We start from the raw sequence: 15,193 nt of genomic DNA, 5'->3' as shown, positions 1-15,193 counted from the left end.
AAATATCTCGATCTGCAGCACATTATGAGGTGTGAAAGCTTTTTACTGCTGCACATTTGTCTATATGTAGTTGATAAACCCATGGTTGATTGTTGCTTATTCATTGACAAGGGCATTTGATTACACATCTCAGCCTTGTTCACAATAACAGCCTGACTTCATGATTTAAAATGATGATACAACACTTTTTACTACTTTTTTTGAAATAACACAATCTCAACTGAAGTGCAAAACTTTCAAATACACCCTGGATTTGTCCCTTTAGTGTCAATACATGTTATTAATGGAGTGTTTTAAGACTTGCAGTGATAGTCAGTGCTGCCCTTGACATTACTGCAAGTCAAAACAGTCACCTTAATCAATCAGGCTTTATCTGCAAAGTGTTTTTTTATATAATGACATTGTTACAAAGTGCTGTACATATAAATAGAATACATTTAAAAAAAAAGAAAAAGAAAAGAAGATCCCCGCATCTCAATCCTAACCCCCTCCCTGACCCCAAACCCACCCCACAATCCATGTGTAAGTTTAATAACATGATATATGCAATAATAATAATAATACTAATGATAAGAATAAAATAAATCAATACAAAATAAAAAGCCATTCGTAGACCACTCTTTAAAAACAAAGTGAAAAACTGCTGCATTAAGGCCAAAGTTAAGAAATATCAGACATTTAAAACGCAGATATTTGGTCCAAAATAACGCAAATATTTGAAATGTAGATAAATCATGACAGGCCCTGCGGTGAAAAGTTCATGCGTTTAAGAAGTGACTGAAATTCAGCCAATATTTCATGCACAACTTAAACAGCAACAGCATTACTATGTTAACTATTGTGTGAGGAGCCATGTTTGTGTCTGCAAAGGCAATGCAGCAACTTTTCCAGTTGAAGAAACACTCTGACCTTGATAGCTCTCTCTCTCTTACTCTCTCTGCTGTGTTCATAAAAAAGGAGACATTTTAGCAGCTTGTTTGCTCACAGAGTCATTCAGACAGAGGAGGCATGAGAAGAGATGATAATGCTGCTGAAATAACCAGAGAGATGCAGTTTGGTGCTCACAAACACCTGATGTGTGTCCAAAGGTTGATGTCATGCACGCTCCAGACACTTGGACTAAAGACTTGTCAGCTTGTCATGCCTGGTTTAATTTGATCTGTCTGTTTTTGTTGACTGCCTGCACTCTGACCCTAACAATAATAACAATATACACGTCTCAGACTGACCCAGATTGGACCATACGTCACAAAGCAACAAGACTCAGTCTGTGGTTAAATGGAGCGATGAGGTCCTGACCTGACGGGTGTCTCCTTCCACAAAGACTCTTATCCTGTCTCGGTGGAGTGATGGAGCATTTGTTCCATTGATCACTGATATTGACCTTTGTTGCTGCTCATGCACCTTCTCTGCAGACTGTAGCAGATTAACGGTCAGACTTTGGACGTCTTCTCTTAGGTCACAGGGTCTTTCAGGGTAGGATCACGTTGGATGGGGTGTGCTGCCTCTCTTAGGCTGCGAGTGTTATCATAACTCACTGTTTTTTATGAAGAGATCAGGATGTGGAGCAGAGTGGGAGGAGGATGTTTGTTTTGACGCTGACTCAGCACAAGAAGGAAAAGGAAAAGGCTTCAGTCTGGCTCCCCAGGGAGGAGCAGGGTCAGATGGGTAGAAGTAACCTCAAGTGATCAGCATTCAATGCAGCACTTCAGAGATACTGTTGTCATGGATCTCAGAGATGAACACAAACATGATATTAAAATAATAATGAATCCCTCTGTACAGAATGTTATTCAGATTATAGTGTGTGCCAGAGCACACATGATCTGGTATGTCCTCACATGATCTCACCATGGCTAAACACAACCTGGTGTCGTAATTCTGCAAAGGAAAAAGTAAAGTACCTTCTTAATTTAAGATGAGAAAATGTTCTGGAGGTATGGCAAGTCTTTTTTTTCTTGACAAAATGATAATTTCAGATATCCACAACATTCTTCCAATCCAGAACGAACATTTAAGACACCTGCAAAATAATTCTTCCTCAGAAAAACTCCCATATCAGGTGTCAACAATCGCCAAGTGTTACTATAAATGATTGTGGATAGGAAGAATGTCCTTGTGGATATATAAAGTTTTTGTTTTGACGAAGAGTTAAATATAAGATATCAGTTGTGCTTTTAAATGTTGAAATGGCAACTTATGCTAAGATTTCTTAGATTGGGGCCTGTGTCCACTGACAGCGTTTTTGTACTGTTTTTGTCTCTGCACTCACAACGCTCTCAGTTAATAAAGTTCAACTTTTGGAACACCGCGGCAAATCAAGAAGGGGTGGGACTTTTGATATTGACCTTGCCCAAGAAGAAACTATCCAGACTCATTTTTTGGGGGACCGCAGTTAAGTACTAGAGCTGCTGCTAATGCCAGGACATGATTCTTTCCTACTGTTTTAATATTTCCTTAAATATGAGGAGTGAAAAGTTTTCATGTGTTTATAAATTAGATTGAAATAAATACTGATGTCTCTTTATGACCTACAAAAGCAAACTAGACCTTAAGCAACACGAATGACGATTTCTATATTGTAAGTTTTATCCCTGAAACTGCTTTGAGGGGTCGGTATCGGACCAGATATTTGACAACCTGCTGAAGAAACTGCCCTTTTTAACATTTTCCACAGCAGATATTCACACTGAGTGACATGTTTGACTGTTGGGAGAAAGTCTTATGAGCTTTTTTGTCAGAAGATACTATCGTGGCATGTACAGGACAAGATCCGCACAGCGATACATCTTGCTCACAGGGGGCGCCAAAACCAGCACAAACCAAAAGTTCCTTTCAGCATCTTTAAAGCAAGTCTGAATACAGAGCACTTTAAAACAGACATAACAGTCACTACCAGGATAAGTGCAGCCCGACAACTTTTGTACTAAGAAGTGTTTTGAAGTTGAGGCACAGCCATACAAAAAACGCGATAAGTGGACACAGGCCCTAACACGTCAATGTGACAAACTATCTTGATTTTACAATTTGCTATCTGCCAGAAACTGACATGCCTGTCTCAGTTTGTGAGTAACACATTCCATTAAAATATATGTACTGGATGTACTGTAATTAAAGATTAGATGTACTTTCGCAGATTGTCCCTCCTTCTTATTGATGGTTGTAGTTGTGGTTGTGGAGCTTCAGTTTATTCTTAATGTAGACTTAAATCTCTTTTATATCAATACATTTCCATTCTGCTCAAACACAACACTGAGTCATGCCCAACACTTAAAGATAAATGCCATTAAAGTACTGTTTCCTCTTAACAAAATTGACGTGTGCCCCGTTCTTAAAGCCCTAAAACTTTCCATCATTACAGTAATGAGGCAGATTTGACGTCAGGCTGTGTTTTACAGTACCATCAATGCCATCAGCTGCATTAGTGGAAGGAAGTATAGAAAGTGAGGCTGAGTCAGTCTGACCCCTCTCTGATTGTCTCTCAGAGGGAGGGTTCCTGTCTTCCTCTGACCCTCTTCACCCTCAGAGTACCCCGGTTTAGGAAACACTGAGGGATGAAAGGACAGAAGGAAGGAAGGAAGTCGTCTGAAACTCCTGCTGTGTCATGAGCAGCTCCATGTTTCCCATCTGACAGGTTTCACCCAGAGGTTTATGGCTGTGTTGACTCATCAGAGGCTCGCTGGCCCTCAGTGATGTCAGACCAACGTGCATATTGTAGCAGCGTTACTCTGCAGCGAGTCCTTAAAAGGCAGGATGTCTGTAACTCGATGCTAATGACATATCGTTAACTGTTGAGGGTGGTGCTCTGATTTCCTTACACTAAGTGCTTCCAGAAATACAGTAACCACAGCCCCTTTTACATTGAGACAGGACTGTTGCACCTCTGTCGCGTGTTGCTGTCAATGTAAATGTCCTGGAGGTGTTATAGGTGGGACAAAGTTGTTACACCACTGAGCCAGCAGGATGGATGAAACAGCGCTGTGTGTGCACAAGAGGCAACCTCCGGTCTAATTCAGACACGTCAAGTATTTGAAGACAGAGTATCACTGTTACCTGAAGCACACATAATATTGGTGTGAAAACACTGATTGCTTTGACTCACGTTACGCTCTTTCCTGTCCTGTTGTTCTTAAGTTTGGAGGTCCAGTAAGAGCTCATAAGGATGATTTATGACTTGTTATCTGTCACATTCTCCTCCTTTGTTCCTTCTAAATGTCTGTGTTTAGAAACGTGGCTGGTGCAGATCTAATTTAGGGAACAAACAACAAATCCACAAGTTGAAGCCATGTGTACTACAATCCAGTGTGGCTCCAGTCCATTTGCCTTGGTTGTTTCTCCTAGCTCTGGATTAAATACTTACCTCTTGGCTGTTTCTTCTACCTCCCAGGTCAGAAGTAGGCCAGTGTGACAAACGCATTCCTGAGGCCGGCACCCTGAGACTGTTTACGTTGCTGCTGACCCTTGAACACTATAGCGGAGTTACACAATCGTACTGTTCTCTGTGTGTGGTGAATAACTGGGATTGTCCAGGACTACATATTGTGTTAAAAACGCAGGAGGACAGAGGGCTCTTATAAAGTTATTCTCTGAGTGTAGCAGTCTCCCACAGTTTCCCTTGTGTGGCTGTAAAGTCATGTCGTGACAGCTGACAGGTTGTCGTGCTAGCTGACTCATAAAGTGATGTCGTGTCAGTGATTTCCAGGGAACAATTTACAAATGATTGAAGGTTAAGGGTTAAGAGGAGCTTTCTGTGTTTTAGTCTAATGGTTTTAAAGTCTGTGTCATGAAGCAGGCTGTTATCTTTGGGCTGGTCCTGCTTCTGAAGAACCAATAATCAATGTTGTTATGAGTGTTTTATTGCTTATTGGTTAATGACTTAGCAGGAGAGGTTCTAGTGAAGATCCTAGCTTCCCTCAGCTCTTCAGAGTTTTTCTTTCTTCTCTTTTTCACTCATTATTTGACAAACAACCTGAACAACTAGAGCTGGGTGAAATTGAAAAAGATGTTATCACAATAACATTTTTTATATCAGTCAATATTGATAATTTTCACGACAAATCTCAAATCATTCTTTTGTATCATATTAAAGGCTGTTTTTTTTCTCCTGAGTGAAAGTTGAAGAAACCAGACGCTTTGTTAGCTAGTATCTGGAATTTAGTGGTCTAGTAAGTGGCCAAAACATCTTAACTAATGAAGTTTAGTGGCCTTCCATGTCGAGCATGTTTTCACTCTGCTTTGAGCTGGTAAGTTTTGAGTTTCTTCAGTGTCGCCGTCGCACATTTCAGCTGCTTTTACATCCCGCTCCAAACGTCTTTAAGGCCTCCTACCTCTCACCCTGTGACAAGATTGGCTGTTCTATGCCAACACCTTCACATGTTTAATGTTGGGTGGAAACTAGCATTTAAGAAACACTAGCGCCCGCTCCCTATCCAGTGGTTGGGGGATGTAATTCCAGGTTTAAATATATAAACAATTTATCGTACATTTGTTATATTTATATTGAGAAAAATAATATCATGATAATTATCGTTTTATCGCCCAGCCCTATGAACAACTAAACAAACAACACCAAAAACACTCAGGACTTCAAGTCCAAGGCCCATCTCTTCATGGGACCCTAAGGTGCTCAGGCTTGTCATGACTCTCAGGATCTTTACACACATCTGACCTAGGGATGAGACAGGATTTTCAAATACTTGAATATTCGTTCACTTATTAAAAATCGAATATTATCTCATTTTGAAAGTAGTTTTCTTCATTTTCACCAGTGCCTGGTTGTAATACGGTATTCCTGCCAGACGGGGGCTATAGAGCGTCTTAAAAAGATGTTTACTAACCGCATTAAATAGAAGAAGAACAAGAAAAACATTAGCAACAGTCGCTGGAAATACGTGTGTCGTGGTGTGAGATTTAGAAACGGAGATAAATGCAGAGCCTGGGTAGGCTTTAAAAATGTAAACATACATGCCACACTACTGCGTCACAGAAACATCGACATAAAGGCTGAGACAGATGTTGTCAGTGCCCGCTACTAGCAGCACCCTGTCCTGCTCGATTACGAATAATCGCTGAATAGATGTCAGTGATTATCGAATAGTAATTTGGCTTGAAATACCCATCCCTAATCTGAACCCAAACAAAAGCTCGTCCTGTTCAGGTATCAGGCTTCAACAGCTGCTCAGCCCAAAGCCGTTACCCACCTTCTTCAGCCAGGCCCTTTCACTCCTGTAAAGCGCTCACCCCTCCAGAGACCACATCATATTTCACACTCACCCGTCTGCCTGTGTGCGGAGGAGCCGTGGGGCCTTGTTATCTGGACAAGAGGCGAATTCTTCTCTGGCAGTTCTGATGGAGATACAAGCCCACTGAGTGCTCTCTGCAGGAGAAAGTGAACACACCTACACAGGTTCTGTGGTCTCGGTCTCCATCAGAGCGAGGCTGGACATCTGTCTGTGGGCGATGACCAGAGCTGCACTTTACTCTTTGACTGTAGCACACTGTAAACCTCACTCAGACACAGGGCCAGGTCTGGAAGAGCACTTGCTGTGAGAATATGGAAAGCTAGTTTGGAGGTTTTAATTTCATCTTTACCTTCTTAATTACACTTTATGAAGGCACTTTAATGACCCCCGCCTCAGGGACTCTCAAGAAGCTGTCTGAACCTCTCTCCAAAATAAGGGACAACAATAATTTGACTCACGGACGACTGATTAAGTATAGCAGAATAAGATTTAATACTTAAAAAAAGGCTTGTGTTTTCCCTCACCGAGAGTGAGATGAGAGGATCGATTTCAGCCTCTTTTTGTGTGCCGAGTATAGAACCGAAACTTAGCAATCTTAGCCTAAAGACTGGACACTGATCCCTCTCTGTTCATGGTTTCAAAACACCCAAACCAACACCTCTAGAGCTGTTTACATAACCACAGGGGAAAACACGAGTTAGTCCTTCTGCCCAGTCTCTCTGTGTTGTTACTGTTGGTACACTGAGAGTTGACAGATGTGTGTAATGATCACAGCAGCTTGTTTTGGCCTCCAGAGAGGATCAAACTAAACATCAAGACTTTTTATTTTTCCAAAGAGAACATTGTGATATTGTTTTATTTCAAATTTCTACAAGTTGTGTTTGTAGTGAAAGTAATAAACAAACAAAGACAGTTCCCTTTTTGGCTCTGAAAACACCTGAGGCCCCGTTCACAAGTGTTTGGATATTTTTGAAGACCTAGTTTTTTGCGTTCTGGCCTCACGTCCACATATAAACAAAGTTTGAGGTCACTGAAAAAACAACAAAAAAAACAAACATTTTTGTGTGGACAGTGAAAACAAAAGTTTTGAGAAGAGCTGACGTACCTTTTTACATCTGCTCAGTGCTGTTAGGTTTAATTTCATGTTCCCAAAGAAACCTTACTTTTCTTTATCATTACACTGTTGTGCGAGGGCGAATATATCAGTAGTTTTAATTCACTACTCCGTACTAGGGACTGGCATTTCAAGCAAAAACACTGTTCAATAGTCACTGCCAACCATTCGTTGATTCTAATAGTTCGCCGCCATCCCTGCAAAGGAGAGTGAGATCAATGTGATGTGTTGCTTCCTTGCCAACAATTTTAAATCATGGATCTGATGGGAGAAGTGAAACAAAAGCAAATTATTCTTTATAAATTGTTACTGTAGGTGATGTTTATGTTTTCCTGTTTATTTTTACTTCACTTTTAAGTACTGTACAAGGGTCCCACCCATAGACTGTAAATAATGGACATAGTATCCGCGACGTCACCCATCTGTTCCTGAGCGCTGTTTTGAAGCCAATCGTTGGCAAGAGCCCCAAGCTTAGTGTGAGGTAAAGAGGCGGGATTTGAGCCTCCTAGCCAACAGCTATGTGTTCCCACCTGTCAATCAAGTCTGTCATGTCCTTATTTGGGCAAAACTCGTAATCTTAATATCTTCTGAACCATCACGTTAGAAAAAAATTCACCCCCGTACAGTGTGTGCCAATAGAGAAATTAGCTACGTAGAGCCAAGCTGTTTTTTGTACCGGGCTGTAAACGTGTTTATTTCTGCTGTAAAGATCGTCTTTTTTGAATTGTTGTGTTTGTGTTTTCCGGTGTTTCTGCAGCCAGCCTGAAGCGGACACTTGATGAACAAACGTTTTATAACACTTCCGCATGGGCTTCATATTCTGGAACCGGAGGTTGCCTCTTGGTGTGATGTCACAAAAAACATGGCCGTCTTTGGAACATGGCCTAATAGCTTTAGCTTGTTAAAAACATTGGCACACTTACAGTTATGGTCTAGTAAATCTTTCCTTCCTTCCTTCCTTCCTTCCTTCCTTCCTTCCTTCCTTCCTTCCTTCCTTCCTTCCTTCCTTCCTTCCTTCCTTCCTTCCTTCCTTCCTTCCTCTCTGCTGCACCTGTCAAACATTTGATTGGATGACCACATGCATACTTTTTTATGTGACAGGGATTAGAGTGTAATCTGTTTCCATGCTACAGTACGTGTGGGTGTACAGTTACTGTTGATCAGTCTGCAGCTTCTCACAGGAAGGACGACCTCCTCCTCATCCTGGCTGTGCTGAAGTGTTTTTTTTTTTTAACTTGTATGAGACAGGTTTAGTAAATATGAAGAAAGCCTCTTGTACATGTTCTTCTGTCTCTGTTTGATTTTCACGTGTGTGTGATTCAGGCGTCGTTTGGTCTCCTTGGCTTCAGGGCTTATTTGCAGACTTTCTTGGCAGGTTTACTTGCAGACGGGGAAATAAACCTTTTGGATGTTTTCATGTTATCACAGCTGAAAAATCTGTCTTGTCCGACTTTACCTTAAGCAAAAATGTAACCTGAGCACTTTGTAAATGATAGAGACGTTCTGATAACACTTTTTCTTTTCCTGTACCGATTCCAATACCACTTGAGATGAAGCTCTCATTGTTGGCCTGGCTTATGTTAAACCCTCTATGACCATGAATAAACCAACATGGAGATGAAGTGCCACAGAAGTTTCTTTTTAAATCTAGTTTTACAATCATCCATGGAAGGAACATGAATAAATCAATCTTAAAATGCATGCCTGAATGTGTGTGTGCTTCAGAGCGTAGGAGACACCCATATTTTCATGAGATCTTTTCAGTATTTTATGAGTTTTTATCACCAGGGTGTTCTTCTTTTTGAGAGAAAGAGCTCTCATTAAACTCTGTTCCTGTTAAAACCCTTATTAACACTGAGTGATAGAGGAGTCCCAGCCTTCAAACAAGCAGAGCAACTACAAACACGTTTAACGTCAGCTGCATCAGTTTTAGAAACAGTTTTATCTAGTGTAGCTCAGATTGTTATTACATTCTCCTCTGCTCTGCATGGTACAAACAGCTGTTGTTGTTTGTTGCATGCAGGGATGCACCCATGTGATTCAAGCACTGATACCTGGCCTTTGAATATCTGTATACTGAGCACTGATCGGATGCCAGTGTTAAAATGATGGACCCGTATGTCTCTCTGTGAGGATGAGAATCATTTGAAAGTCAGCATCAGGCTTTCCTGACTTTGTGACACAAAATGAAATAAATAGATTCCTGAAAGCTGACTGAATTTTATCTCAATCTGGCCCACATGAAGCCAGGGATCAAGCATTTCCTGGATGGCGGTCTGAATCGAGCTTCTGGTTTGAGCGATCATGGAGTTCTGTAGTTCGTAGCACTGTGTGATGTTTAACTCGTACACAATCAATCTAAATGTGACAACAGGCACAAGTCAGAGCTCCATATATCTGTGGTGGAGCTCTTTGCTATAACATCTTTGATCTGTAGGTGTGTGAACAGTGTTGTCGAGTTCAGAAGGAGAGGTCTCAGAAAAAGTGAGTGAAGTGATGACAAACTGTGCTGTTGTTCCAGTGGATCAACCAGGCAAGCGTTATTAAAACATTGGTAGAAGCTGATGAAGCTAACATTTTTTTTCACTGTCATTTTATTTGGATGAACTTGTGTTTTTGGGATACAGTGCTTGATTAAGTTCTCTGTTATATTTGGCTGTGTTACCACCATGCATTGATATGTTGATTTGCATATATTGCAGGTACACATTAGGGCTGTAAAAATTGCTCCAAAATGACGTTCTAATATTCGCTCTAAAAAAAAACCATAGGTTCGAACCATTCCAATATCTATATTTGAGCATTATGTCAATAACAGGTGGACAAACTAATACAAGGAGATAACTACTTTTATAGGTATTTTTATTTCAGATTTAACATGGCTAAAACATACCTACACATTACCAAACAAGTAAATGACCTAATGGTCTATACCGTAACACTTTTAAGACCGTAGACCTCTCGCTCGCCCCCCCTCTCTCTGTGCGCAATGCGCTGAGTGAGTGCTGAACAAGACTTGTGCGAGCAATTAAAGGTCCCGACTCTTGTCCCTAATATAGGCAGGCTTCATTCAGTGATTGAAGCAAATATTATTAACATTAATTGAAGTTAAAGTTAAAAACGAAAGAGTAGTCCACTTACATTCTTGGCGCTTAAAAGAGAGGAAAAACTGCATTTTATCCATAGACTGTATAAAATATGGACGTAGTATCCGTGATGTCACCCATCTGTTCCTGAGAGCTGTTTTGAAGCAAATCGACGGCAGCAGCCATATTGGTAATGCGGAACTCAACCAGGCAGAGTGTGACGTAGTGTGAGCCCCTTAGCCAATGGCTGTGTGTTCCCGACCGGTAGTCACGTCAGTCATGTCCTTATTTGGGCAAAACTCGTAATCTTAATATTTTCTGAACCGTCACGATAGAAAAAAAATCACCCCCCCGTACAGTGTGTGCCATTAGAGAGATTAGCTTCATAGGGCCAAGCCGTTTTTTGAACCAGGCTGTAAACATGTTTATTAATGCTGCAAAGATCGTCTTTTTCCCATTCATATCTACGTAGTTTCCGGTGTTTCTGCAGCCAGCCTCAAGCGGATTCTCGATGTACTGCAGTTTATAGCACTTCCGCATTGGCTTCATCGTTTGAGACGGGAGTTTGCCGCTTGATTTTATCCCTGTTTCACTGATGGTCGGGCTCTTTTAGTCCACTGTCAATGTAGGGTCTTAGGCCTGACAGGTTATTTGCCAAAAACACAAGACAGTCAGTGTGAAGAGGCCCGATCTCTTTTTATTCACTATGTTCCCAGTGGAGGAAAAGACGCGTTCAGAGCGCACTGAGGATCCAGGGACGGAAAGATTTCTCTCTGCCATCTGCTTCACGCTGTGCATGTGTGACTCCTGTGACCTGTCCCTTACCCCTCATGCAGTGCGCCCACTCGCAAAGCATCCGCTGGTGTGTTTTTTTTTTCTACAGTAGAATATTAATTTTCACAATCGAATCTCCGTTTTTTTTTTATATTCTAATATATATTCGAATTTAGAATATTCGTTGACAGCCCTAGTTCACATACTGCACATTTAACCGGCTGAATGGAAGCTGAATAAGGCATAATGTTCATGCTTTCACACCATTTTGATGCAGCCAAGCCTCAGATTAATTTCTGCCAATTTTGCAGTGGAAAAAAAAAAGCTTTTTGTATTTATTTTGAATCCAGGAAGGAAATGCAGCAAACACAGGTGTTGTGTTTAAACACTGAAGACAGCACACAGACAAAGAAACTGTGAGGTAAAGTGAAAATATACTCTTAGCTCTATGCAGTAGTATCAAAATAACTTCTAAACAGTGGATAGACTGAATTTAATTTCTCAGAGGAAGCAATCACAGAGAGCTGAAACTGGAAAATGAATTGCTATACACACTGTACAGTACAAAAGAGGGCCAGCCTTGGCTAAGCGGACACTTGTGTACCTGCTTTACACACTTCTTGCGCTCAGTAGAAACATGAACTGGTTTTAATGTAAGCATGGCTGGTGGAATTCTCACTACCTGCTGCTTTACACACATAACTCCAGCTCTGAGGCTGTTTGAGCCCTGAGGAAAGGGGGAGGCCTCTGCAGGTGGAGGTATGTTCGACCAGCCAGCAGTCTGCCGAGACGACTACCGTTAGCTCATTCTGCTGATTCCCTCAGTTTAAAATCCCTCTCACATCCTGCAACTTGTTTACCATCTGAAGAGCTCACAGCCGCGCCCACGCACTGAGATTAGAGAAAGCAAGTGTGGATATGACAGGATTACGGCTGGTGCTGGCTGCGTGTCACTGCTGCGTGTCCCATCAAGGATTTGAAGGGCAGCCATTGGTTTCTTTGGTCTCGTCAGAGAATGTTGATCATGAGATTATTTCAAATGCAGCACTGGTCATGCAGAATATGGATGGAGATGTAATCTTAAATGAACATTCAGTTGAGTTGAGTGGGAACGAGGCTGTGTGGACATTTTCTTTGTCATGTTGTAATCCCATTGTTGTGTGTTTTTTCCTTCTCTCTTGCTTGTTTGTTTATTTCTTCTCAGTGTTTCCTCATAATCTCTTCCTGTGGAAGCCAATCTTTCATCTGAATGGAGGCTAGGTGAACACGTACAGTCATTTATGAACTTAAATCTAAATGAATGTGGAGAAAAAAAAGAGCAACTTCAAGGGTTAAATGTTATAAACCTACTCTAAATTAGGTGAACTGTGAAATATGTTCAGTTAACTTCTTTGATTGTAAGCTGCTTGATTGGGCCTTCACACCTTCATGCATGTTTGGGGTTGTTGCTGTCGTAGGATGTGATGAAGCTGCACCAGAGGTGGTCAGCACACAGCTCTCAGCAACATGACATTTTGAGCACATTGAACACTGTAGGTGCTTTTTCGACCAGAAGTTCCAGGAACTACTCTTTCAGGAACTAAATGTTTCCTGTGGCTCTATTGTTGTCTGTGTTTCAATCACAGGCTGATGTCCCGGAAAGATTTTGAAAATCAGGCCGATGACATATGGAGTAGCAATGACATTCTTTGTGCTACACAGCCAGTCCAGTGGGTGGAGGTAAGAAAAAGGGAAAAACCATACAACAGAGATGAGAATGAGATTCTTAAAGTTATGTATGTTTTGGGCTTCTACACCTTTATTTATAGAGGACAGTGGATAGTGTTTGGAAACTGGGACAGTGTGGGAATGACTTGTAGGAAAGAAGCCGCAGGCTGGATCCGAACCCAGGCTGCATGCTACATGGGCGCACAACTTAACCATTAGGCCATGTTCACATCTGGGAATGAGAATTTTAACCAGGGATGTCATGGAGTGGCTATTTTCTTATTTGTAAATTTAAATACGGACTGACTAATTTAGAGTCAAGAAAACATAAAATATAAATGGAGCACAGTTTATTTAACATGGGATCTATCGTAAACAATGTCTTTGCTAAATGTGGCTAACACCAGCAGAGCTAGCACCCCCAGCCTTCAGTCCTCCTTGCAGGTTAACGTCCACATGCCTGTGCTGGTTCCTCATTGCTCTGGTGGAGTGGATGTCAGTTTAACCAGACAAACTTTATCTCCATTGAGTAGATCAACATAATGACAAACCACTCCACGCTACAAGATGACATCTGTCATCTGTGCTTGTTTACATCCAGGTAGTAGAGCTCTATAGCATTATGGTGGCAGGCTGTAACCAAAGCTACAGCCTTGGCTAGGGATGCTTTGTTTAACCAACAAGCAATTTCGATGCCAATCGTGGGAAGTTTGGGGTTTATTGGACGCTGTGAGGTAAAGTTACTACTACTTCTTGTTTTACAGCAGCACACTTTAAAGTGAAAGCTAAAACAGGGGTAACATTTTGTTGAGCTACTCAGATTCACATGTAAACTTCTACCACTTTGGATACATTTGCAAAGCTTTGTGAGTGTTGGGGGATGCTTAGACCGCCCTGTACGTGATTCATTTGACCCAAGACATATTAATATACAGCAGATCCATTTATTGCTTGGTGCTCCGGCTCTAATTAGCATCCTTAATCAGAACCACAGCTCCATGTCTCAGTTCAGTGAAGAATTACCACAGTATCTGTACACTCAGCAGTGGTCCACTCTGATGGATTCTGGCTATTTGCTTCGCCTGTCTAAGTTTGAACTATTAGCTTTGTAATAAATATGAGGAGGCGACGAGAGCCTCAGAGTTGTACTGTAGTTTCCCATGGCCTGCCAGAATAAGAAACACATGGGTTAGCCATTGTGTGTTAAATGTGTGATGTGGTTGTGAGGCCTGGAAGGTTAGTTTTTATGGCCCAGCCCAGCTGTTTATTCTCCTGTCCATCATCCTGAATGCTTAAACACACACACTGAAACAAAAGAGTAGAATGAAGACATTATAAAAGTGCTCTGACTGACATGTCAGATATTGTTTGATATAATAAACGCCCTAATGATATCACCTTTCATTTGTTCATGTGTTTCCTCTGCGCTTACATAAATAAAAGTCGAACATGCCCTGAATCCAGTCCAGTTGATCCCCTCTCTTTCTCCTACATGCTTTCATTCCACATCGGTCATGACTAAGCCTTGGAGACCTGTCTGTGTTGAGCATGCTCACCGACATATCTCGGATTACACTTCCTGGTTTGCTGGGCAGCATGGAGCTGAGTGTACTAGTAACCAGATACAAGCCTGCCTCTCTCTGAGCACTCTGGTGTGAAACATTCAAACCAACATCAGAGATAGCCAAATGCTCCAGATTTTTATGAGCAGTGGTGTTGATTGCTGAGCTCTACAGTGTCGCTGCGTGCTTCTTGTGGTTCACTGTGTCTGCAGAGCTGCAGCACCGGCTCTACTTTTGTTGTGAAGGTGTGAGAAGTGGCATTTCAGTCGGGATTTAAAGGTTTCCTAAATCAAACAGCTGCGGTGAGAGTTGGCAGGCAGCTCTAATCGACTGTGTTTGACACCCGAACACAAGTCTGAGCTCAGGCTCAGACTCCCTGTAAGCCGTCACTAATATGAATTTCATGAGAGAGACGCTTTGTGGTCAATAAATATTCCTCAGAGTCGTCTCAGAGAGATTGTCAGTTAATTTATTTTCATTCGTAGCTCTGTTTCGCACTTTGAAACCAATCTATGTAAAGTCCCCCGTCACGGTCTGAGTCTGTCTGGTATAATCAGGGTTCCCAAGCGTCCTGGAAAACCTGGAAAACCTGGAAAACAGTTGACCAGTTGTCCATTACTGGAAAACACCTGGAAAATGGGAGAAAAAGTAAAATGTCCTGGAAAATCACATATAGTCCTGGAAAATTATTCCAACATGGCAGCGTTT

The 15,193-nt window shown here is 41.5% G+C and overlaps 1 protein-coding gene across 5 annotated transcripts in view; it reads left to right on the top strand.

Moving 5' to 3' along the window:
* mical3a (microtubule associated monooxygenase, calponin and LIM domain containing 3a) overlaps window positions 1-15,193 on the top strand; it is a 136,281-nt gene that overhangs the window by 37,776 nt on the left and 83,312 nt on the right. The gene's annotated exons all lie outside the window — the stretch shown is intronic.

Source organism: Notolabrus celidotus, chromosome 6, assembly GCF_009762535.1.
Source record: "Notolabrus celidotus isolate fNotCel1 chromosome 6, fNotCel1.pri, whole genome shotgun sequence".
In the NCBI taxonomy this organism is placed as follows: Eukaryota; Metazoa; Chordata; class Actinopteri; order Labriformes; family Labridae; genus Notolabrus; species Notolabrus celidotus.
Note: the sequence above shows the minus strand (reverse complement) of the source record. Positions and strands in the feature narration are given on the sequence as shown.